This window comes from Aphelocoma coerulescens, chromosome 14 (genome assembly GCF_041296385.1).
Source record: "Aphelocoma coerulescens isolate FSJ_1873_10779 chromosome 14, UR_Acoe_1.0, whole genome shotgun sequence".
Taxonomy (NCBI): domain Eukaryota; kingdom Metazoa; phylum Chordata; class Aves; order Passeriformes; family Corvidae; genus Aphelocoma; species Aphelocoma coerulescens.
The window spans coordinates 12,055,665-12,082,914 of record NC_091028.1 but is presented as its reverse complement, the minus strand read 5'-3'; the positions used below and the strand labels follow the sequence as shown (position 1 = coordinate 12,082,914).

At 39.3% G+C, this 27,250-nt stretch overlaps 1 long non-coding RNA gene across 2 annotated transcripts in view; it reads right to left on the bottom strand.

The window, feature by feature from the left end:
- Window positions 1-1,103: 1,103 nt before the first annotated feature.
- Window positions 1,104-27,250, bottom strand: part of LOC138118776 (uncharacterized) — a 40,629-nt gene continuing 14,482 nt past the window's right edge. Inside the window, exons 2-4 of one of the 2 annotated variants that reach the window (XR_011155284.1) lie at window positions 22,708-22,950; window positions 7,633-7,749; window positions 6,851-6,911 (exon numbers count right to left, since the gene is read on the bottom strand). This is a non-coding gene — a long non-coding RNA (uncharacterized lncRNA). Of the gene's footprint in view, window positions 1,543-6,850; window positions 6,912-7,632; window positions 7,750-22,707; window positions 22,951-27,250 lie in introns of those variants that run through there. The other variant, XR_011155283.1, reaches the window with a different exon arrangement.

Genomic DNA, 27,250 nt, shown 5'->3' with positions numbered 1-27,250 from the left:
TTGTTCAGTATAAACACTTCATTTGCTAAGGTAAAGTGATTGAAATTTGGAAAAGGAAATCACAGGTCAGACAGCAAACATTCCTGTCCATGGATAATAACCTACCCATGTGACAGGAGACATTCAATTTTTATAACCTGGATCTATGTCAGGTGACTGGGATCAGATAATAGAGGGCAATTTGTTCCTAACACTTCTTTGTTGCACATTTTTTACAAGGTTTTAACCTCCAGCAACTCTGGGATTTGAAAGGAGGAGGTATCTCCCTTACACAATATCCCTACATCCCACATCAGACTAAGAGTAAATTCCAGCATGTCATTAGCTGAGTGTAAATCAATAAAAACCAACCAAACAAAAATAAATCCCAGAGACCAAACATATAAGATCAGAATTTCCAAGTACTTGCCTGATTTATAGACTCTCTTTACTAATTCTGAACCCAAGCCTGTTATCAGCCCTCGAGCAGTGCATCAGGAATGCCACACGGCCACCAGTCTTTATCCTTATCTTCATCACCATTTCCCCTCTGCCACTTCAACACAGCACAGAAAAAGCAGCAACTCCTCTACTTTTGGATATCACTACAGAAACTTTTGCTCTTTATTTGAATATTATGTACTGGATTGCTGTGCACAGATTTGTTGTTAAAATATGGTTGTTGTCTTCATGTTTCGCTCTTTCATAAGCTGCTGTTAAAAATGCCTTAAAATGCCCAACACAAACAGCTACAGCCTGTAAAATGCAAACCACAGAGAAACTGCAAGGGTGTCCTGCAATGCATGTGTGTGCACACATGGAACAAAGAGAAGGCAGGAAGCTCTTCAAGAACTTGTCCTGTTGGAAGACCGTGCTGCAGCACAAGACAAGGTGATGCTGTGCCATCACTACACAAATCTGCCCAACAATTCACCTACACTATGTCCACAGGCAACCACACTGGGAGGAATTGCTGCAGCAAATTACTACCAATTGAAATGAGCATGGAGCTGCACATGCTTCTTACAAATATAGCATAAGAGTATGGTTTTCCTCTACAGATCTCTTTGAATAGTTATGAGAGGTTCAGGCTTCTTGTGAGCAGTCACAGAGCTTTGAAAATGAGTATTTTTGTACCATGCTGCTGGTGATAGCATCTGTGGAACAATGTCATGGCATATGCCACAGGAATATAGCACTGAAATCAATCAACAAAGCCTCCTTCTTAACATGCCAGGAAAAAAAAAAGGTGAGACACAAATATTTCATATTTAGAATTGCATATGTTCAAAGCAGGCAGTTCTTCAGGCGAGCTGTGCTCAGGCAGCTCCGGCTCTCTGTGCTTTGCAGAGCTGCTGCAGCGCTCGTGCCGCAGTTCAGCCCCGTGCCCAGAGCTTAGCACACACAGCCAGCACCGAGGGGATTCACTTCTCAGGAAGAGAAGGCAAAATGCATCCTTGCTCCCAGCATGCAGATTGCAGAACGCTCCCATCCAAAACTGAGTTGGTTCTGTCCATGTAACATCCTTCATCACAATGTCCACTAAAATATCCTTTGGCAGGACTAAAAAAAAAAAAAAAAAAAAGCTGTCACCTTTCTTTTGGCACTGAGGTACCTTTATACTGCTAGGGATGCTCTCAGGGAGTGATCAGAGCAATTAGGACATTATTAAGTAATGAAGCTCATACAGCATAAATCATCTTCTCCCTGATATCTGGGTTTCTGAAATCTTATCTTCTCAGAGGATGAAACCAAATCCAGCGTCCTCAGCTGTGCTGCCCTGTAACACACCAGACACCAGCACTTTGTGACAATTACTATTCCCTAGAAAGCTGCTTTGCTGCAGCTGGAACGCTCACATGTTTTTAGCATATGCTGAGTCCATATCAAAGGCCAGCTTGGATGGTGCTTGGAGCAACCTGGGATAGTGGAAGGTGTCCCTGCCATGGCAGGGGGTTGGAACAAGATGAGATTCCAACCCAAATAATCCAGTGAGTCTTTGTTTCTATGAAATCAGGTGTCCTGCTGGCCGTATGCAGGGAGAAAGTCCTACAGGAAAAGTTTCAGAAGCAAAGGTGGGGAAGTGCAAAGAGGCATTTAATTCAAATGCAAGGGGTGGGGGAGGGCAAGAGCTCATTCATGAACTTTCCTCCTGCTGTCATCCCAGGTTGTGTAAATATTAGCTCTGTGAACTGGAATAATGGCTCGACTGTCTGAGAGGATGACAAGGGACAGTGAAGAACTGGGTCAGGATCAATCCCTATTTGCATACCAATTAGTTAATGTTCTTTCTTTTCTCACACAAACAGAGGAAAGGGTAACATTTCTCAGTTTTAGAATAGAAAGCTTCAAATGTCTTTCATGCAATAACTTGTGTTGTATTTTTAGAAAATTTGTTTAGGCCTCAGAGCTCTGCTAAAACTCCTTAATCCTGATTTTAAACTCATCTAAGTCCCAGCTTCATCAACTCAGCTAATGTATCTTGTACCACTCAGCTTTCCAGTAAACCTATATGCTTAGCAAAGGGGTTTTTTTCTGGCTTTGGAGCACTCACTCCTATTTCACTCCCTCTTATAAAGTGCTTCTTTATAACTCCTGTGTTTTTCAGTGTATTCCAAGAGTGATGTTTGTGGCTTTCCTCTTATTCAGGCCATAGGCTCTCTGTCAACACAGCAAACCCCAAACATGTGGCACTCCGGCAGATTCCCTCTTTGGTCATCATTAAAACAGGGCTTGAATTCCACCCTCTTTCTGTGCACAGCAGATTTATGGTAGAAATTACAAGAATCATTCATCTTTTTCAGGTTTATAGTGGAGCTCACTGCTGGACCGTTACCTCTCTTAAAGAGGCTGCTTGCAGTAAGGAAATTGGAGAAAGGAGCAGCTAGATGGAAACTTTTATCATTTGGACATTGTTCTTGTCCTTATTGATCCTTGCCTTAGTTGAGCCAGTACCCCCAGCTCCAATAACACCTTATTTCTAAAGAGGGCAGAAGCCTCAAAGAGACTCAGAATGGTGGATTAGTAAAACAGTCACTTTCTAGGCTTATTTCTTCAAGTATTTTGATATTTCAAAGAATTAATTCTAAATGTTTTAAGAGCTTTAAATTAGTAGCTGTAACCTGATCATAAATTAAACATCTCCCTTTCCAATGCAAAGTGATGCCAAGTTATTTGTATACTTATTGTTTGTTTACACTCAGCATCAAGATATTCCCTGGAAACTGATTTTTACTGCCAAAAGAATCTGAAAAGACAATACAACTTCCATACTAACTAATCTCCTATTATGCCTTCATCAAGCAACTTGAGCATTTCTGGTCATGAACAAACATCCACCCAAACCCATGAAATTTTAAATGTAAATAAATATCCCAAAATCCACATAAGCAGAGCCCCTAATTCTCACATCAGAATGCAGATAGTTGAGAATATATGTGCAATCATATCCAAGTGGAGTTTCAGGTGATGTAAAAGCTTAAACAAAGAGCTCTGGCCAAATGGAGGAATCACAGTAACTCCAGCTTCTCTCCCTCCAGACAAAATGGAAACTCAGAGTCCTGGTCATGCTCATATGCTAAGCCTAATACTATTTATTTATTTATTTATTTATTTTCCTTTTTCAAAATACAGTACACTTCAAGTCACATCTGGGTGCAACCCCACTGCTCTAGATGCTGCATGGCCATATGGCTTAACATTAAGCCACAGGAAAGCTGAAGTGAATTGGACATAAGGTCAAGATTAAAAAAAAAAAAAAAAATTATGTGTGCCCATGATGACTTCCTTAATTATGGAAGGCTTCTTCCCCATGTTTTTTAAGCAAAACTTTTTTAAAAAAAACTTAAAGCTTTTGGACTTTTTTTCTCATTCCAGGGACATTCACTCCAGTAGACATTCCAGGAATACACTTCCTTTGATTTCATTAGGAGTCATTCCCAGGCCAACAGCCAGCAACACAATGGATCCTTCAGATGTCATTTCCGCAGCTCATTCTGTTATTAATGAAAACTGGACACAAATTCTAACTTGAGCAAAGTCATCCCAGAGCTCTATTTTCCTATCGGAGCTATCTATTTTCCTAACTGCTGCTGCAGTGCTTAGAGAATAAAAAAATCCTTGTTTGTGAAATCCCAGGTGTCTGTCCAAGGTTCAGACCAGTTCTCTGGAGTTTCACATCAGCTGTCTGGGAGCTGGGTTACACAAACTGCCCATATGCACATTCTTGCCTAAGGTGAATAAGTAATAACAACAGTTAATTTACCTATAATTAGCACCTCACATGACAGCTACATCCCACTGGAATAAAAAAACAGTCAAGTCAACTGAAGGGAGCTTGGGTGAACAGGAAACAGAAATTTAAATTGAGTTGGGTCTCTGGAAATCATTAGCTATTGGAATGGGATTGGCTAAAAGGTTCATAGGTACAAGTAAAACACTATTCTGTATCAATTGCTCCATTTCATCACCTCAGAAATTGGTTGACTCAAATTCCACAGCCCTCAGAAACACTCAGCCCTGTATAACAATCCTACATAATCCCAAGCATGTATTTTTTTACAGTTTTTCTACATTTTTACATAAATCCTACAGCACAGCCATAATAAAAATATACTTTCTAACTGGAGAAAATTGAAGTAATTAATTTCTTATTGACTCACTTGTTTTTTAAAGAGCATAAACAACAGCCCTTTTCTAAGCATTTGGAGGCTCTCACAAGTATATGTTTATGTAACTCACATTAGTTGTGCATTGAGTACCTGTGTGCTGGTTTGGGCTGGGGCAGAGTTACTTTTCTTCACTGAAGCTGATATGGGGCTGGTTTTGGGATTTGTGCTGCAATTACACAGTCAAGGCTGCCTACCCCAGCCCACCAGTGAGGAGGCTGGGGATGTGCAGGGAGGTGAAGGAATGCCTTGGGTTCCTTACTGTGTGTGAGGCTTTTGCTTTACCTCTTAAACTGTCTTTATCTCAACCCACGAGTTCTCATTTTTACTCTTCCAATCCCACCAGGGATGTGTGGGAGTGGCTGTCCAGGGCTTAGTTGCTGTCTGGGATTAAGCAACAACAATTTGGGTATGCTACAAAATCAGTAATGAAATCCATACAAGGCTCCTGAAGACACTCCTTTGCTACTGCCCTAAACCCAAAGATTCAGAAACCTCAGTGGTTTCCAGCTGACAGAATATTTACAGTGTCTCATGCCTAAATGTCATTTTATTGCATTCTTCCTGCTTCATCTCCTATAAATTAGAAGATGTTTGATTAATCACTTGCGCTTTGGGTTCCACACATGAATTCATGCCCTGCCAAACCCACAGCCCAAGTGTGCCACCTAATGGCCCCAGAGTCAGGAATGCACCGCTCCTACAAGTCCAGCAATAAAATCTAAGGAAAGCATCGCTTCTCTTGTTGAGGTGGAGGTGGAGCTTCATCATTATTGTCCTGCAGGACCTACCCACCACATTTCCCCAGCAATTCTGCAGGTCAGATGAAATAATTGCTTTAAGGCACCTCAAAATATTGAGATAAACAAGAATTTGAATGTGACCATGAGGTTAAAGAACTCCACAGAGCTTTAACATCACAGTCAAAACCTCATAGGCTACAAGCTGCACAAAAACTTGGACAATGCCTGGCTGCCTCCAAGCCTCACTGCTAAATGATCACCATTTCCAGTGAAGTTGGGGTGAGTGGCAGCAGTGGATTCAACCTGCTAAATGAATGTGTTATTCATCTGTTGAAGTACTTTCAGAGGGCAAGCTTAATTTAGCTGATATCATCTCCTTAAAATGCAGTCCATAGTCAAGAGAAGTGTTTGCCTTAAGAAGTATCAGGGAAAAAGATTACATAGAGAGTTGTGGAATAACATTTGCAATGGTGATACATACAAAGAGAATATAATTCTGTTATAAAATAAACACCACAGTAGCACACATTAATGAAGTTGTCAAACAAAGTTCTTAAAAATACTACCCATCTAAAAATACTGTTAAGGAATAAAAAAGAAATACAGATGCAATTAATTCATATAACATTTACTATTGGGAAGCATAGCTACTTTATAATCATTTACAAAAGAAAGCATTACAAACGTGGGGCAGAGGTTATAGATTAAGGAAATGAGTTACTGATTTGGTTATGTACTCAGAAGCTGAACACCAGGAAGGAGGCTTGGGATTTACGTTTACATTTCTTACTGTCACTCTCTGTTTTCTACTGCTTGAAAAGGAGATTCAGAAAATGCTTACATTTGCATGGGATTAATGATTTATTATAAACAGAGTGTGCCAGCAGACGAACAAGGGATGGAAAATACTCCTTGACATTCAAATTATTTTCATATGTACTCAATGCTTCCTTTTCATTATCATTAACTAATAACGTAAAATCTAAACCTAAATATTGTCAGATACAAAGCTGCACGCCAAGACAGTGTTTATATTATTTATTTTGAAATAATTTATAATAAATCCCCATTTTTTTCCAAATATGCCTGAATTCTGTGCCTTTCCTTCCAAGCTCTATTTCACCACCTTGCTTGCTTTAGGCAGGATGAACCATGTGAGCCTTTTGATTCTGATAAATTCATCCAGACCACAAGATTGCTTTCTCTTTATCTAATGTTAACAGTAGTAAAGAACAATTATATCTGCTTTATGGAGCTGTAGCAATACAGAATATCTCTGTGATACATAACTGTGGTGCCTTAGGAGGAGTAATTACTGAACAAGTGTCTTGACTATATCAGTGGCACAAGTACAGCAACGAGGAAATGCTTGTGCCTGCGGTGGGCTCCGACAGACCCCATGATCCAGGGTGCAATGGAGCTTCAGTCATAGTTAAGCACAACAAATCCTAACAAATCCATTATAGTTCTGGAAAGAGACTCTACTGTTACAATTCGAGAAGAGGTTTCAGATAGCTTGAGCCTGAAAGAAATAAAAGTGTCTTATTTAGTGGGGTATTTAGAAACCCTGCAATACACAGCTAAATTTATGCAACTGTCATCTAATTTGTTTATAATTTGCTTACAGCTGCCTCTTAGCAGCTGGTAAGATGTGCCAGCCATGTGGAGATTCCAAACTCCAGTGGAAAGGGCTACTAAAGGAATGCCATGTCAGAAACCATCAAAACGGGGATTTTAGGATGCATTTTTATCCTTTAGTCCAACTATGCTATTCCTAAGGCAACCTCCCACCAAATGTTCAAGCAAACATGAAACTAATCCTTCCATTGTGATGGAAGCACCTCTATTCCATAGGCTTTAATTTCTATTCCAGAAGCCTTCTGGGAACTGCCCGTACTGTACAGAACTGAACTTGTTCATCAAAGCAAAAAGCTTTGTGAACACGAGAGATGGTCCTACCAGACAGATTTGTCCGTCTTTCTAAGATCAGAGTTGAAGACATTTTTCAATCAAAGTGTACTTTTTCCGTTTCACTGCCAAATTCTCCACTTGCTACCATGGAAAGAGATGGAAGGATATGAAACAGAAAATATTTCTGTCTCTTTTCCTGTAAAGTCCTGATTTCTTTTGCCACAATGCTGAAGCTGGTAGAACACTCTGCATGTTACTTAAGCCAATAGGAGTAGGAGGCAAGAAGGACCTGAGTGAGAGTAAATGGCAGAACTAAGTAGTTGGGGTTTTACCTTTCTTTTCCTCATTTCTCTGTATTCATGCTTGGACAATTCCACACAGAACCAGCTGACCCTGCCCACCCAGAGCTGGAAGGTTCTTTTTATTTCAGATCTCATTTCTCTGACAGGCTGCCAAACAGAGAGAATGTTATCTCACAATTTGTCATCTCAGGACTGCTAGTGATGCAACAAAAGGAAAATAAAGACAGAAAATAGCCAAGACGAATACAGGCACTCATAGCCAAGAGATTTTTGAAGAAGTGAAGTTTAGAAAAGGTATGGTTCATACACCGTGCTTGTCACAACCAATGCTGCTCTGTGGCTGGCTACATTAATGCTGGGAATGGCTGTTACTCGTGGAGCTCTAGTATTTCCTTTGTTGGGAAAAGAACAAGACACCCCTCCTATCCCATTCCTTTCCTTATTTACTGTGTTGTGCAATCTGTATATGGAAGATGCTTTTATTTCATCTCCTTACAACCAACACTGACCAAAGGACTTAGTTTAGATGGAAAGTTATCTCCACTGCAGGTGTCAGTTATTAGCAAAGAAGGAATCACTCAATGTTTATAGACACCGCCTTTCCCACTTTATTTGGAGATAAACTTCCTTAATGTATGGCACTCTTAATGTGTGCGTATAGCTTAAGACTGTAATTCTGTATAAATATTTAAATTAAATCAGCGGCAGCTTTCTCTAGTGACGAAATACAAATGAAACTTGCAAAGAAAACAAAAAACCCCCAATGCTTTCACTGAACGCTACTGAAAACTACATAAGGTTTTCATGGAAATTTTTCACACCACTCCCCTTCTCATTTCCTCTTGTCATATAAATAATTCACCAGCAAAATCCTCATTCTGAACAAGAAATGAAAAAACTAAACAAACAGAAGATCTAAAGATATGTATGGGCCCTGCAAAAGGCATAATCTTGTTTTGTTTTGTTTTGTTTTGTTCAGCTAGGTAGGGAGTTGACAAGCAAGCTGTCCTGCCACACTGGGATGAGAGGGGGGACTGCAAAACCTGCAGATAGATAAAACTGCTGGAGAGGCTGGAGTCTGATTTCCTTATCAGAGTCAGAAAGTTGGCTGATGTAAAGCAGAGTGCAAACACTCACCTATTGTGTTTTAAGCATGCAAAACAGAAATGGTAATGCACAGTGATGTCTCTGAGTTACAGGCAAAATAAGTCACTAAACCAGGTGAATAATTTGAATTTGACATAGCTGCCAAGGTAGGGGAATGGCCTAGGTTCTTCCTATCAACAACAAATAGTAGATTTTCCTCCATGCCTATCATGCTCCAAAGACTTTTAAGTGAAAGAATCTTGTTATCTGAATAATCCAGTTTTAGCACAGTGGAACAGAATTTGCAATTATAGAATGCTGCTGTAAACCTTGACATCACTCATGTAAATGGCATTCATCCCAACGTGATCTGTAAGCTCAAAAAACATTTCCAAAATCAGGATCTCAGCACTTAAGGGTGAATCTTGCCTCATGCGCTTGTTGAGCCTGCTGATCCTTTCAAGACTATTCTTCTGGATGGGAGACACTTGAGCATCTTAGTTTGATAGTTGGATAGTTTCTTTCCAAGAGAAAAAGGGAAGGAAAATTGCAAACCATTTCTCATTCTCATTATGAGCTTGCCTGGGTGCACATCCCATGGCACCTACACTGCTCTGTCAGCAGCCACTGTTTGCAAAGAGCAAAAGCCCCATTTCCTCCAACTTGTACAAATATTGTTGTCAGTTCAGGGGAAAGCCTGCTGAGATTTCTGAGTACAAAAACATGTGTAGTCATGATAGAAATTCTTCCAAGAAAGCAACAATTTGCCAGCATTAAAAGTCACTAACCCTCTGTTTCACTCATCCTTCCCATACCACCTTTGTGGTACAGACAGAGCAGGCGAGCGGGGGTCCCTTGGCTACAGGAGGCTGGTGACTGCTCAGGAAGAACAGTTCCTTGCCCATCAATAGCAGATGGTGCCTGGAAAGAAGGAGAAATATTTGGCAGCATGTCCTGAGAACAGCCTGGGATCCCAAGTGCTCCCAAGACACTGCAGCCAGCCTGGCCAGCCCTGTTCTAGCTGCTCTTTGGGGACAGTATCTCCAGGAGTCCAGGCCACTATAAACCAGGCACTGAAATCTGGGGGTGATTTTCAGTGCTGCTTTCAGGAGAGCCCTGTATGAAACCTGAGCACAGCTGTGCATGTTAAGCTGTTACTGGATGATCATTAAAGGAAAGAGAATAGTTCTCAAACAGAGGTGATGCCAGCAGGAAGCTCCTCTTTCAGAAATAAAAGCCTGATGCATCCTGAGAGTTTACTTGAGTGAAGGAAAACAAGGGAAAGAGCAACCCAATCACTTCTCTTGATGTGATTCCAGTAAACTACAACACAAAACATATATGAACACAGGATTTTTATCTATGTGCCAAAATATATAATAGTGTCCTGTTTCACTTATGGCTTCAGGGTGCCCTAACTGCAGCGTTCCAGTACCTGAAGGGAGCCTAAAGAAAGATGGAGACAGACTACAAGAGTGTGGAGTGAGAGGACAAGGGGGAGTGGATTCAAACTGAAAGCAGATTTAGATTAAATATATGGAAGAAATCTTTCCCTGTGAGGGTGGTGAGGCCCTGGCACAGGTTGTCCAGAGAAGCTGTGGGTGCCCATCGATCCCTGGAAATGTCCAAGGCCAGGCTGGATGGAGCTTGGAGCAACCTGGGATAGTGGAAGGTGCCCCTGCAACTGGAATGAGATGAGCTTTAACGTCCCTTCCAACCCAAAGCAATTCATGATTTCATGGTTCTATTATACTTTCATGGTAAATTTAGGGAAACTGAAGTCATCAAAGGGTAACTGTCTTAACATCACAAGAGATTTGAGGGGGCATGTTCTGTCCTTAGTACTTCCAGAAAACTCTATTTATGTCAATACATTTGCGAAAATGTAACTCTGGGTAGAATTTGATCAGCAATTTGTAAATGATCATGTGCTGGAGTCTGCAGCTGTGTTGAGCTGATATTTAGCTGCTTTATTGTGAGCCTCTGACTCTGATATGAATAAATACACCAATGACAGAATTCACAAGCAGTGTAAACCTCAGGGGGACTGTAAATGGGTTTTCTTGTTGGACTTTTTTTTTTAATCATTCCAATCTCTTTATTTGGAACAAAGGATTTTCTGGGAGGAGGAATACAGAAAGACCTTATGAAAATACCATCTAGGTATTTCTGAAGTTGGGTTTTCAAGCAGCCTGTTGCAGGGTAGTTAAACTTAACGTCACACTAACAAGTTCTGTTTGTGAAGAGCAGCTGTGAAGAAGTTTGTAGCAGAAACAAAATAAAACCATTAAAAAGAAGATTTTGAATACTGTGGAGTTTTTCTGGAATTTCTGGAGACAGGGTCCCACCTTTCTTCTCCAGGCTGATGGGAAAAGAGTACACTCTTTGCAATTCTGACTGATACAGTTACAGTTCAGTCCCATACACTGACTGGGATCATTAGCCAATTCTATACATGGAGAGGGAAAATATAGGACATGTCTAAACTGCAGACAATTGTGTGCTGAGCATCCTTTGTTCTTGTCTGGCTACATAATGAACCAGCTGTGATCCAGAGGCACTTGGACATGCTGGGGGTGGTGATGTTTCTGTTGTTCCCAGGCTCTCGCCCCGTCAGCCCTTCCAGGAGAACGGAGCCAGCCTGGCTGTGCCACGCCAGGGCAGAGCAGGAGCAGAGATGATGCCACAGCTCCCTGTGCCTAAAGATGTCTGTGGTCCCAAATCTGCCAGCCCGTACTGGGTCAGAGATGGAAAAGCTGCCTTATATTGAGATAAAGCATATTCCTGCCTCAGGAAAAGGTTTTTAAAATCTAAGGCAAGTTGTTTCACATTCATTCCACTGAGCTTCAGAAAGCAAAGAGTGAATGAAAGGGGAAATTCAGTGTTACGTGGTTTGCATTAGCACATGTATGATTTACCTTCAAGATCAGTGGAAAGAACAATGAATCTGTTTGAAAATTCTTCTTTAACATCAGTATGGAATAAACCACAAAAGTAGTCATTTTTTTTGCTTCAGACAAGATAGTCTTTCTAGGTCAGAGTTGCGGCTTCACTGCTTAACTGAGATGCAGAGAATTCAGGACTAATCAAGTTCTACTGAAGGGAAAATAAATGTCTGAACTGAGGACTGAAAAATACAGATCAAATAAAACTAAGTAAGGTTCCTCTTTTTCACAGATGAATTTAAATTTTGGTCCAAACTGCAGAACAATAATTCTGAGTACGGAATTTTGAAAACAATGATGTAGGCAAAACGTATTTTGCAATTTACTTTAAATGAATCCACTGATTCTACCTTCCAGGGCAGCATTAAACTCTCGTGTTGCTTAACCAAAATCAAGGGATTACTCTGCACTATTATCCCATAACAAACAGAATATGTTAATAGCTGTCATTGCCATTTCTAAAAAGAGAACTCCATCATTATGCATTGTTTGAGCTGCCAGGCTCACATCCCTTTTACAGCACTCCTGTAACCTCACACAGTAACAGCAGTGATGTTTTGCAAGATGTTTTGATATCTGTGGACCTTAGGAGACTTTAGTAAAGGTGGTGCTTAGGTTAGATAGGGAGAAAGAGAGCAAACCTAAAAATGTTTTTCTTCATTTTAATTTAATGTTGTTTCCTGCACAACTCTTGCAACTTTTCTGACATATGAGAAATGCCTGGAGGAGGCCAGTCTGTCAGCAAAACAGCCAGAGAGAAATTTATTTATGGAAAGAACAGAGGTGCAGTTAAAAAAGAAAATAAAAAAATACTCCCCTTTGAGAGGAGATGGAAAAGCACGTATAGACTAACAGGCCTTTCTTGATCTTTCCTCCTTACTTAAAAAAATGTCCTAAAGAAGTCAGACTTGCAACACTCAGAACAGAACTGGAAATTGCCATCCAGTGTTTCCCAAAGTTTCCTGCAATATAATACATGCTTGCTTAGGGACTGTTTCCCACGTTTCTCCTGTGGAAGACAGCAGTTCCCACACACAGCTGGTGATATTCACTGGAGATCTACGAGACTCAGATTTGAACTCCAGTTTCAAGACAGGGGTTTGATCCCTGTGTCAGACACTACCCCATCACTGCCCTTAATAATGGCTGTTCTGGCTTTTTAGTCTCTTGACAATGTTTTTGAAAGACTGGAATTCTTCTCTTCTGTCTAACTGTACTGCCAGGCTTTTTTTTTCCTTATAAAACATGCGAAGGAATTGCAGAACAGACGTGATATGGATGGTAAAATTATTGTACAGGGCAGTAAAACGTTATGACCAAAATCAAATTTCCCTTCTTTAGCTAAGGCAGTCCTAAAATGAGCTCGGACAACAAACCCATTCCACTAAGGAAAACCATGACACATTGTAATGCAAAACGTATTTATAATACAGTTGTACTTAAATCCATGAGTTAGCTATTGGCATTTTCCTGTGAGTGCCACTGTCTCACTTGGAACTGCACCTACTGACAACAGTATAATTTTATCTACAGCCTGTTTGGAACACGGGCAGCTTTGTTGCAGGGAAATGCATTCTCATATATTCCTTTTCTCAATCTATCTTTCTTAGTCATTCACACCATATAAATGCTTTTGGTTTCACATGTATCTCTTGCAGCATACTAATGAAATGTTTCAAAAGGCTTTATCCATGGTTAAGTGATGATAAAATTTTAATGATTTAATTAGCAAGCTCCAAGAAAAAAATAATAACGAACAGAGACGGGTGCTTTTAGTGGCTCTTGCTCTCATGTTACATTAGAAGCACAGGAAGATGCAACATTCAAGACCACTTTTCCTCATACACCCAGCAACAGAGAACATGGTCTATACCATGCTAGAAGGGAAGTGTGGAACACAAGGCAAGTGAATTATGCCAGTTCTCAGCTACATGTGTGAATGGCACTCCCTCAAGGAAAGAGTGCAGTTTTGTGGGGGGGAAACAAATCAACTAGCATTTGATCCCTAATTTTTGAAAGCAACTCAGAAAAAAACCAATACTAATTTCAGAAGATGCACTGAAAATTGGTTCACTTTTAATATTTCCTCATGGCTTTGTGTTTCTCTTGTCAGTTTGCCCCTTTTGTCTCCCAGGCCACTGCATTTAGGGTTTGGTAGAGCTAAAGTTCTGTTGTTCTTTATCATATGTTGGAGAATAAGAAGCTAATTGCTCTGTGTGAATAACTTCCTATACCAATTTAGAACGTATTCTTCTGCTTTCCTCTCCACCAAGATTAGCCTGTCATGAAAATCACTACCCAGACACCGCATATCAATGACAGAGATCACAATACCATGGCAGTTTGAGCCTGCCTCTGGGATGCAGCCATTCTAATCCCACCACTTGGCTCTTCCCTCCCCAATGTGATGAAGTTGGTTACAATATTCCATTTCATATAGACCATGATGCCCTATGCTCTAATTCACATACTGAATATCAAAAGGAGATTAAAGGTAGCCTGGATTGTTCTGTCATTGTAAAGCGTCACTCATTCAAAGAAGTTAAATGCATCAATAGGCAGCTGCTCCCTCAGCACAGTTCAGAGGGATCAACAGAGCATGGAGTGCTACTTTAAGAATTAGAGAGAAGGACAGAGCAGAAGGAGGACTCAGAAAACAGGCATTTAGCTGCAATTAGAATTGCAGCCCATTGTAATATAATCATTGTTTTAGTTCACAAAATTTGCGGTTGGCAGCGATCTCACTCTGTCAGCCATCACTGAGCCTGCTCTGCAAAGACCAAGAGCTGTGCTCAATATCAGCTCTTGGCAGAAGTGGTCACCATGCAGTCACTCAAAGCAAAGTGATATCTATATTCTCATCTCATTATCATTATTCTTCTCAGCCAGGATCCCCAGTAAGAAAACAGAGCTGGCCAAGTTCTGCAGAAGGCTCTGCACACAGGATAATAAAGCTGTGAAAGCTACATGCAGAAGGAGGGCACGGCACAAATGTGCCCTGCAGAGGGAAGGCAACTGATAAGGGAAGAAACTGAGGAACTGATCCCAGCCAGGGAAATCCTGCAGAACATGTGACTCTCTAAGAATTTTGGTAGTATATAGTGCTTATTCTATGTTCTGGTTCTTATAAACTCGGTATATGGGCACTGCTCAAGCCTTTAATCTGCAAATCCCCTGGAGCAAGGATTTACTTTTGTATGTGTAAGTCAACCTCTTGTAAATCACTGTGTACAGCTAACAACACTATCAATGACTGCAATAAAAGAGTGCTAATATGGGTGGCTGAGGCACTGGGAGACAAAAGTTGCAGGGAGCAATGGTACAACTGATGTGGATATGAAGAAGCACTCGGGGTCAGCTTCACACGTTCAACTTAAAATTCAGACTTGTTTTTCAATGCTTAGTTAAGAAAAAAATTAAGTGATCTGTACATATCAAAGTCCCATCCACTGGACATATTTATGCTGCTCATTTATGCACAATATGCTCCACACATTATTTGACCTCCTTCCTGTAAATCTGACTAACCAAAGATGACCTGTACTGTTGTAAAACACTCAAATTTAAATTGGTTCACAAAAGCAGGTTTGGGGGACAGAAAGAGGAACAGAGAATCTGAACCATTCACTCATGAAAAAGCACCATCCATTCACAGCTGGTATTTTACAGCTGATGCGTTTTGTTTTGCTTTCTCTGCACAAACAAACTGAACAAGGAAATCAACAGTTTTGAACTTTGAGCTACATTGAAAGCAGATATGGAGAGTTCTGCCCTAGGCCAACTTAAAACAAACCCCAAACAAAACACCACTAAGATCCCTTACAAATAGACTTTAGAGATTTTCAATATTTAACTGCAATAATTTGAAAGAAGTGCAAAATAGAGTACCTCAAATATTAAATGTAAGTACACCAGTATTGTAATGTCCTTGCTCTTGCAAATGTCAGTGAAAACAAGGGATGGTGATTCAAAGTGTGAGGGTTTTCCACACTTCCCACTGCTACAGAATGCAGCTATTTTCCTGATGAAGCTATGGAGTACTACCAAAACTAACAACAAGGGAAAACTTGTGCTAGAGACACATGAACACTTTGGTTAAAATCTGGATAAAATTATCATAGGCTTCTAGGAAGCAAAGGTCTGTCTAAATCAGCTGTTCTTGCCTGGCACCTCTGCAAATTTGCTTATGAGGGTCTTCAAAATTTCCTCGATAAAAATTAATTAAGGAAGAAAGAGTCTATGTTTACAATCTCTTAATTCTCCCAAGCAATGTAAATGTCTGAAAACACTGTGAGATTGGCTTCAGCTCTTTTTCAAATAGAGAAGCTTCACTGGTGAGATCAATGGTTGGATGTGGGCACAGCCAAGAGGCAGATCACAATAACCAGTGGCATTTTCTGTACAGCTGATCAGCTGTTAACAATTAAGCTCGACAGAAGCAAATCTTCCAGCTGCAGCAGTATCTCAAAAAAACTTCTACCAGGGATTCTCACATTGGTGTGGCTGTAATAAAAAGTCTATCAGTGTTAAAGTTATAAGTCTTGCTTAATTTAACTACAAAAATTTGCTGGAGGCAGAGGTTTGTAATACACATTTTTACCCTGACAGCAATTTCTACTTTACACATTTTGAAAACAAATGTGGCAATGTTTCCGTTAGTGGAGAACGAATAATGTCGTGGAAGTCTATCTGTTAAAGGAGGAAGATTTGCACATTTTAAAGCTGACAAACTCCCATTACTATCAGTGCTGACATGTGCTTGGTTAATTCATGCTTTACCAGAAACTGCGATCAAGTCAGGAAATGTGGAATGACTACAAATGTTTCATAAGCATTCACAGTGACAAATCGTGTTGGAATGACTTGACCAGTTTAACTAGAAACATTTCGAATATATTACAGAAATCCTTATGAACACACACCTCTGGTTACTTTTGCTCTTTTGTTCCATGAGTGTCTTATAATTTTGGCTGTAAATCTGTCAATCACTACTTTTCAAACACTCTGGAAGTATGATAAGGCATCACAACACTATAAATTACAGTTCTAGATAGAAAACACGAGGCCAAAAAGAGACAAAGAACCCTGGATATGGGGCAGAAGTCCATTCAATTCTGGAAGTGAAACAGAGAGTGATGCAAAGCACAGCTCAGTGTGATTCCAGAAATACCATGACCCTGAGAGTACTCATGTGTGCACAGTTCCAGGCACACCAATATTCATTTGTCCACAAAATAGGCTCTAATAAATCCTGATCAGCAGTTGTGCCTGCTCTCTATGTAATTAGCATTTGTGTGCTTCTCACTGCCCAGGACTGTCATCTAGAATCCTGTAGATTACTGCTTTCCATTTCCCCTCCAGTATTGTAATTTCTGCCAAACTGCCTTCATGCCAGAGAATATAGTTGTAAAATGATTAAAGAAAAAAAGAAATGAACAAACTCATCATGTTTGATTTTAACTGCTTTCCATGTTCATTATGTGATACGTGTTTCTCGCTCAGGCTTTGTGGAACCACTTACTGCAGGTACGGCCCTGCAATCTCCACTGTACAATGGAAAACTGACTTGCAATTATTGTCATGAAATTGGAAGGATGGTGTGAATTTCCATAACAACTTAATGGATCTCAGTTCTTCATCTGACAAGCAAGTTTGTGCTTATTTCTTAGTAGATTTACCAATTAACTTCCTGGTAATCTGCAGTAGTTTGAAGTGCATGTGTTTTATACAAACTGAAAACAGAGTCAACCCTGGGAAAATGCAAGAGTTCACTGGATGCTGTGAAGCTTAATGTACCTATGCTCTGCTGGACCAAGGAAATAAATTAATTGCCTCTCAATGGAAAATGCTCTAGTCTGTGATTCCTGATAGACACTTTTTGCTTCTAAGGTTATTTCAACTGAGTAGATAGGACTTAAAAAGAGGTGTTCCTGAGGCTATGTTGGATTAACACTATTCCAGCCACTGTATAGATTAAGTGTACTCAGAAACAAACTGGAAGCCAAATAGGTCTAAAAAGAACAAAGATAATTTGCTTTACCAAGCAGCATGACAGTGGGATTCTACATTAGTTGAGATTTCAGAGTGATCTTTTAGTATTGCTCCAATGCAGATTACAAGTCTGCGATTCTGGACACAGCAAAATCATGGATACCTGCAGTGGAGACGACTATCACTAAAGCTCAGGAAACAAAGAAGTTGATGAAGCAGGACAATAGTTCAAATACTGTTTTAAATAAGTATTTATTCTGCAAAAGCTTGCAAAAATTTTATTAAAAATAATTTCATAGGAAACTCGATTTTTGTTTGAACAGAACCATTCTGGAGAGTAAATTCAATCATTAAAGTGTAAGTCTTGCTTGGTGTAATAATCTCAAAGCAATCTCAACTGCCAATTTACTGCTGATAGCTCTGTAGTATGTGACTTTATAAAGCATTGTCCAAGATTTTTAAAATTAAGTATTTATACTCCTAAATCACTCCTGCCTGAAAAATGCTGGGTATTCAGCAATTTTGAAAATCCATGCCTTTGCATGTCCAAATATAGATGTAGGATGTTCTTGATGACTAAAGCATCACAGAATCCTTCTCAGCTGAGAGAGTAAATATTAATACTACTCTGAGTTCTCGTTCATCCCTCTGCACAGCGCTTGGAGATCTTTGGATGAAAAGAGTTACATGTCTATTAAAGGACCTTCTCCAGAACTCAGAATATTTAAGAGCTCTGTAAACCCATTCCTTCTTTAATAGGACTTACAGCACATGCTCTCCAAAAAATCTATGTACCATTCCCTTTTATACATTGGCAATTGGAATTCTGTCAACCGGAGTTTTTTGCCTTAACCTCTTTGTTCTATTTTTGTTTTTCTGTGCCACATTTTCCTCTTATCGATGGATGCTGTAGCTGCACTAAAGGATGTGCACTTTTAATGGAAATAAAATCACTTTTAGCTTGCTAGCTATGCCATCTCCATTAGTTTCTGTACACAGGCTGTTGCTTATTAATTATATGTATCTATTTAAAGATAGTAAATGCTGAAAAATAAAATACATGTATGAGGCCTGGAGCCAGTGAGAAAGTGAAATAACAGCAAGACAACCTTTCAGCAATGCTCCAGCAAAAGGTAGGCTCTGGCTTTTGCTGCATATTTGATCTGTTCAGAGCATTTTCATTTATCAGAACAGCTGGATTACAGCTCTAGTGCACAATTTTTAAATAATGGTGCATTCATTCTAACCCTATCAAATAAACAAAATGAAACTGCTCTTTGTGATGGCAGAGGGTTTAGCTTCTTTTTCAGAGGCTTTCTGTACATTGGAACTAGCAGGATTGCTTTTTAGGGAAAAAAAACCCCATGCCTGTTTTGAAAGGGTCCAATTAGCAAGTCTGGGGATGCTCAGCTTACAGTGCTGAGTGAAATTGGAGCTGGACTTGTGCAAAACAAGACTCCAGTCCCCTGCTCTCTGGATAGAAAAAGTAGTCATCTGAGAAGCAGGAAATAAGAGTAACAAAAAGGAAAAAAAAAGGAAAGTGGATGATAAAACCCATTCTCCCCACATGTTTTCATTTATAGAGTGTCATAAAAGCCTGCTTAGAGGCTTTTGTTTACTCTTAAGCCAGACACTGGAGTTTTCCCTGAACATTCAATACCCCTCAGTAGGACTAGTAATACTATTTTTCAGAGGGACAGAAATATTTCTTGTTGATTTTTATGAAATTCTAATTTTGTAAATATTGGAAATGATGCACAAATTGATGAGTAGTCTGGGAATTTCAGAGCAAACAATTACTTTCTTTTTTGTGCAAAGAAGAGGGAGAAGAGGAAAATATGCAAGATTAGTAAATATATGAAAACTGTTCAATTAGTGCCAATGGAAAGACAGGAAATCACATGATAATCAAACCTCAGTATTACAGATCAAAGAAGATCCTAGCAAATTCCATGAAGCTGTTCTAGTTTAATCGAAACCAAACTCATGCCAAAGCTTTCAGTTGCAGTACAGACACAGATTCTCACACACAGACATTTAAAATGAAACTGTTCGCCCATTCAGCATTAAACCCCAAAACTTATATGGATCTGCCAGCATGTATTTTCTGTTTTGCAGTGGCAAATAATAAACCAAGCCTACATATTACATGGAGTACAGTGACACAGTTAAACCACCAATTTCAATTATAAGCCTGTTCACTGTTGTCGACCCCTCTAACCATCTCAGCAGCATCTAATATATCCTGAGGTCTCTAAAGAGGCTACGATCAAAACATTGCAAAAAAGCAATCAGAAGGTTGTGTGTGAACAAAAAGCAGCCAGGCAACAACAAGCCAAAAATACCAAGCAGAGCTGCAGCTGGAGGCTGCCTTGGTGCACAGGGGCACGAAAGGGAGAAAACCTGCAGGGAATCTTTGGCAATTTATGTCCCCAAGGGATGTTCCCCAAGACAGGACAAAACCCACAGAGCAACCTCCACACCTTTCTGGGACTGTCACACAGAAGGGAGTACAAAAGCTAAGAGCAGCATTGTTCTTAGCACTGGTACTGGCAGCTGTGCAAACACAAGGAGCCATCTGCTGTCATTTCATAAGTGCAGGGGTGATCTGGGACAACAATGGGCTAAAAATATGACCTTCCTAAGTAAGGGAGGTTGGCTCAGTTTCTAACATTTCTGTCAACAAATCTGTGGGCTAGGTCATACTCTTGAGACATTCCCAACTTAGTTTCTACATGGAGGTGTTATATCAATGGGTTTTATGACCATATTAGTTAAGCCCTCAGGACAATGACTGCATTTCATGGATCTTAGGGGATGATATGCTCCAGCTTGGCTTTGTGGTAGATGCTGAACTCCTCCACACCAACCACTAGAAAAAGACAACACACAGGAAAAAAAGAACAAATAGTATATTTGTGCAACCTAATCTACAGCAGTGTCCATCTAAAATCCATACACTGGGGGGGTTCTGCTTTGCTGGCACTGGCTTGCATTTTGTGTCATGGCAAACTATACTGTATTAAAAGCATTGCACACAGTGTTGCAATTCCTACAACAAATACACAGTTATCTTGACCTGACTATTCGCTGCCACTTGCAGGAAATGTTGGCTCCTGAGGAAGAACAGAGCTCAGCAATGCATGGAAAATAAAGGTTTGGTTGTTTAAAACATACAGCAAGAAGTCACTTAAGTGTTATTATTTCTTGTCAGTGTTGTCTTGTAGTGATTACAGCAAACACTGGCCATGTATTTGTGAAAATACACTAAAAAAATGAGGTACATAATGGAAAATCATGTCATACAAAGGAAAGAATACAAATTTATAGACCTCAGAAAGCTAAAATTCATAGCCTTATACTGTGACTTGGTACTTCCATGCAGCTTTGCATTTCCAACGAACTGTACAAATTGCCTAATTGATCCTCATGAATAATTTACTGTTTGAAATGACACTGTAACCCTTGCCTTTCAGTGTATCACTGAACCTTCTGCCTTATTTTAAAACTGTGGATTCTGCAAGACATACACATAAGCATGTTTTAATCATTTAATGGAATTTCAGCTGGGCAATAGTCCACTACAATTTAGTGGAAGTGGACTCATCACAAACTACTTGTTGATTCCTCCCCATCATGAAGTGTTCTGCTCACATAAATTAAATGCTTATCTAACTGCCTTGAATATGCTACCTTTGCATGTGCCTTTTGTGTGGATAAGTATGCACATAAAATCCACAAAATCCTTAAATTTTTTAAAAGCACCTCCCCAATAAAACGTTGTGAACCTCTCATTAGTATCATGGTGACTTATAATGGCAACACATGGAAATCATTGCTACAGTGAATCATTGGCTACATGAACTCTCTACACTAAATCTTAGTCCATAATTTCAGCAGAATTCAAATAAAGGACCAGACATTTAGAGAGAAACATCCAAAACTACAATGGACAGAATAAAGTTAATTATCAGGGATACAAACTCCTTGTGGTGGTTTTTTCTACCTATCACAAATATATTTTATACTTGCAGATGTCTGATAGATACAGCCTTGAATGAACAAGCAGTTTGATCTGCCATGGCAATTCTTATCTTAAAATGTAGAAGAGTTTTGCAATATTCTCTGTGAAAGTCCAAATCAATTGGAATCAAGTAGCACCACAGGAATTATATTTTTGTTTAAAATGAATGTGCAATATCATCAATGGCATGAATAATTTAATTTAATCTCTAATCTGATTTTAATTTTTATTATTAAACATGACAGTTTTGTGCAACACACTTAATTCACTTTTACCTAGTTGGTACCTAAAATGTAATAACTGTGTTACCACACAAAACTTTTTATATGGCATTCATCACATGTTCTTTAGTGCACTGTATATTTTTGAGCTCCATGTATATTTTAATAATGCTGAGTAAAAAATTTATAGGAAACCTTTTTGCATCTTTTCAAGCATGAAACTGCCTTACTACAGATGAAGAACTATTCTGCAAATGTGCATAATGCTATGACAGCTCCAGAATTACACAGACAACAGTGCAATGGGCAAATACAAAAGCAAAAAAGAGGAACATTCTACCTCATGTTCATATAATCCACAGATTTTTCCATTAAACTATAAAATTCTTTGATTCTGTCTTTCTCCCTCCTTTCTACACAAAGGCACAAACATGATTTCACACACACATAGTTTCTTGAACTATAAACTTTTTCCACCTGCAAAGTAAATTATAAATTATAGCCCCTGAGGGCTAACTACTGATATTCTCTTAACGCACATGGCCAATAACAATATAGAGTTTCATGGCTAAATAGTAACCCTGTAATTCAATCACAGGCTCCTGCTGCCATGTATAAATTGCTCTGGCTTTTATGATGCCAGCATCACACCTTCTTTGGAAATGCAGAACGGGATTCAGACATAAAACTTGCTTTATTGTACCAGTACAAGGACTATAAGGCAGTGTCCACATAAATGTTAACCCAAGGGGAATATATTCTTTCTGGTCAGAGCTGCTGATGCAGTTCACCAGGTTGAGACCTGTTTCCTGAAGGAGGGAAAGGCAGGTACACTTACCTTATACTTAAATGCTAAAAAACTAGACAAAAACCATCTTGGATCAAAGGTCACCTTTCTCTTCTTGCTCTTGCAAGGCCTTGTAGTTTTACTGGGAGAAAAGGGTGTCAGAATTCTGGCAAGCTCTGTAATGTAAGGCGGCACCGTCCCCATGAAGCCGAGTCTTCGTGTGACATATTCAATTTTCATATCCAACATAAAATTACAGCTGGAAACCCATATGCCCACAAGTTCAGGGAAAGCCTAAAGGAAACAAGTGGAAAAGAATTAGGTCAATAAGGAAGGCAAGAAAAACAGTGAAAAGGGGGAGGTAGGTGAAAGGAGTAAAAGAATATTTATTTCCACTGCTGTGGATTTTTTCTCCATAGGTCCTCCAACAGTCAAAGCTCAGCAAGTGTGATGTGCTGTATTGTAACATCAGCCTCCTTCCAAACACATCCTGGCATTGCCAGCTGACACCACAGGACAACTGTGGAGGCCAGGGATTTCAAATGTCCTTCAGAAAGAGTGTGATATGCTTATAACAGATTCAATACATTTTGTGCTTTTTTAGTAAACATTAGGTTTGCTAGACTTCTACCAGAATAATCATTCTTCTAATGAGGAACCTCTAGTGAGACAAGTTAAGAGGTTCTTGCTACATGGACACTACTTGGTCTTTTAACAGTTACAGGACATGAAAAAGATGGCACTTGGCACAGTTCAATAATTTCACTGTTTTATTTCTTTTGGAGTTCACACTGACACCCTACTGCTCTTCAGGGAATTTTTTTCCAGGTCAATTCCAACATAACACTTCAACATCAGCAGAATTAGCATTGTCTGTCTCTCACCCTCCCTTTCCCCATGACCTTGGACACTTATGATAGAATCTGTAAAAACTATAGAAGGGGGACTACACTGAGAACTGTGATCACCAGGGTTTTAAAGAAAGTTTCCCTGAATATAAATGGATTAATACTTCAGATTAATAGCCAAGTAGAATGAATGATGAACGGATGCATTATGACTGTTGCAATTGAGAAACTGAAGCATAACTAAAAAAAAAATGAAATGAGGTTAACTCTATGTGGCTACCATTGTGGTAGGAGCAATGGGAAGCACAGCCTTGTGCCAGATAAAATAACTCTGAAGGGAAAAGCATCACTCAAACTTTATACAGCTCCATTCATCCTGCCTGTCTTTGAGGGGACTGAGCAGCTGACCCACCATTTGACCTACTGAATTGTAATTGGAAATACATATCTCTGCTTCATTTTCTGTAGGGATGTCTGTTCAGGGTCTCATATTCTGTCCTAAATCTGAAGACAGTCAGGATACACATTCTGCATTTAAATATCTTGGGTATTCCACACAAATAGAATAAAATTGTACCTAAATTGAGATAAATCTGATTATGTATAGCTTAGACCTCACTCTCACGGCCTGCCACATGGGTGCAGAAAGGATTGTAAAATTGCTATTGTAAAAAATATCAGGACTCCATTGAATCCTACTGAATATCTCTCTCTCAGTATATGTATTTACTCCACACAGGCACGAATGACTACAAAACCAAGAGGCAAAAATGACTGGATAATTAGTTCAGTTGTTACAATCATCTACAAATACTATTCCCACTGCAATTCTCGTTTTCTTCAGTACACGCCCTTACACATACAGAGCTGACAGAAACATGGCAGAGAAAACCTTTCTTTACTGAAATCAATCTTCTTTCAAAGCAGGCTCATAAGGCAGTCTTCCTAGCACACATCAATGACATAAATTGCCATGTTTCACAGGTTCATTGATACCCAGTAAACACCTTTCAGCTTTATGTCTAAGGCAATCACAGAATCATGGAATATCTGGAGTTGGACAGGACCCATAATGATCATAAAGTTCAATTCCCTGCTCCTCATAGGACAACCTGAAACTAAACCATATGACCAAGAGTGTCATCCAGATGCTCCTTGAACTCTGACATCACTCATGTCTCTGTTTCATAGAGCTGTTTTGGGTTTTGTGTGAGCTAACATTTTTATTTTCTTACAGGCCTGTGCAGAAACAAGTGAATCCCCACTGCTCCCATTCTAATCTAGTGCCAGCTGTTTTCACGTAGCCTGGCTGTCAGCCAGCCTCCGGATGGGTTCTGCTGCGCTTTGGATGAACAGAGGTCATGGAGTGAAATCCTGGGGAACACAAGCACATACTTCAACATATGCTTAACAATAGAGCACCAAGGTATTTGAACAAACATTGCTCTTTCCATGTGCCTCAAGACCATGAAGGTGAGATGGCCTCAGTATAAATTCTGGGGTTCTAACTGGAAAGTTAAAGTTTTCCACAATTTAGGGAGTTATTCTGAACTTGTGATTCTGTTGGTAATAAAATTCTTCTGTTCTTCTCTTGAAGTATATAGACAAGATTCTTTAAGTCTCTGATGACTACAACACTTTTAAATAATGCTTTTTCTCTTGCTTCTCCTTTTCTGATTTAATATTTTTAGACTCAAAATGTCTTTCCCAAGGATGCAGAGTGAACAATGGAAACCTCATTCAATCCAGCCTGCATACAAAGATTGACTTTGTACCACTGACACTGTAACAGGTTGATGTCACTAAAATTAATAAATTCCATCCAACAGTTGGACCCCAGCCATGGAAAAGGGTTATGAAAATGAATGATGTAGCAGATGTCATATATCAGGGTAGGAAGAGTCATTGTTTTCCACTCTACACAATGCCCATGATAACATATTTCGGGAAGGGCATCAGATTATCAGGAGGTTTTCAGCGCATGAGAAAACTGGACAAAATGATCAAAACTGGCAACTTAACCATGTTTCTAAGTTTATAAGAACTATGTTTCTAGCATATTCTTTCTCTTTATAAATACCTTCAACCCATTTTTCACACAAACTCAGAAAGCCAATGACTTAATTACACAAATACAGAACCCACCAGTTTTGTTTCTTTGATTATCTGAGGTCAGTGGGAACGCAAGGATGAACTAGGATAAAACTAAGCCTTAAAAATTACATTAGACACCATCCTTATGCATAAAAAAAGCAGAAGGCCTAACTACCTCCTGGGAAATTATTATCATAATATATCCTTCCAAAAATACAATTGAAATGGGCATGTAGATTATTTTCTACAGCTGCATTTTTTCAGACTAGAATAGTAGATAAACCCACTAAATATTCTCAGGTTTGCCCTGCTTTTTAAAATATGGACTCATTCCATGCTACCACATCTGAGGCATTTCAAATAGATTATTGTGCTTGCCCATTTTTGTGTAAGTTATTTACAAGTAAGACAATTATGAACATCAAATTATGGCCAGAAGAACAGACAAGTCATCTGAGTTGCACACAAACACTATTTTATATACCGAGTTTCTGAGGCATTTCGTTGTTCCCAAAGCCACAAACTGCAGGATTAGAGGAAAGATGGCTGGTGTTTCCCACTGTACAAAGAAGTCAACTGTGTCATCTGAAGGAACAGCTTAAGCTGCACTGATGAAAGAAATCAAGTCATTTTAGGTTTAACCATCAGAAGGCTAAAACACTCAAGCAGTCAAAATTCCGGGATTTTTTGTTTCTTTCTATTTTTTTAAACTGGGAAAAAATGTTCACGCCTGATGATCCTAAATGTCTTCCATCTCTTTGCAATGAAATCACCCAAAGATATAAATAAACTATTCTAAATAAAGTTCAGACTGACTGCAGCATTAGATATGTCTATTAATGTATGTGACTGTCAGCCAAAATAAATTAACCTCCAATAGAAGTCATTTTCATAAAATTAATTATTCCAATGTCAGCTAAAAGAGTCAGGTGCACTCTCTCTGCTCCTTCACCTAGACTTTTTGATGAACTTCTCAAATAGGCTGCAGCTAGAAAAACTTAAGAATAGATCTATATTTGAAGGTTTTATTTTGTTGCTCCTCCTAGGCTGTGAGCTTGGTTGTTAATTTTTTTTTAAATAAACCAAAGGATCTAGCAAGAAAAAGAAAGGATTACTGAGCAATTTATATATAGTACAACAAAAATATAAGGAGGAATTCAATGACAGAATGAACATTAAGCCTCATGGACTAGAAATGGGACTGAGATACTGGCAAGTACCCATAATTCACCTCAGGGATTTAGCTTTTCCACTCTTCTGAAAATTTGCCCAAATTTAGTTGCTGTAAATCTGAAAAACTGAGTTTGTATAGCTCAGTGGGGACTTTGATTTTTGCTGTCAGTGCCTGCAAGATTCAATCCACACTGAGAACAGAGTGGTTCAGTAGGAAGGGACCTACAACAATTGTCTAGTCCAAGTGACACACTGAGCACATCCCAGCCAAATATTTCCAATGCAGCCACAGCTCTTAGCTGCTGTCAAGTGTTTCTAAGTTCAGGCACAGATGTTTCTCCAGAGCTTGCATGGGAATTCCTGCAGACCAAGTTACTGTGCTGTCCAGGCAGACTCTGAGCATGTACAATATTCATAAAAGAAAAAAGAATGTGCTTACAACTCAGGTTCATCTAAACCAGTGTTACAAACATATTTTC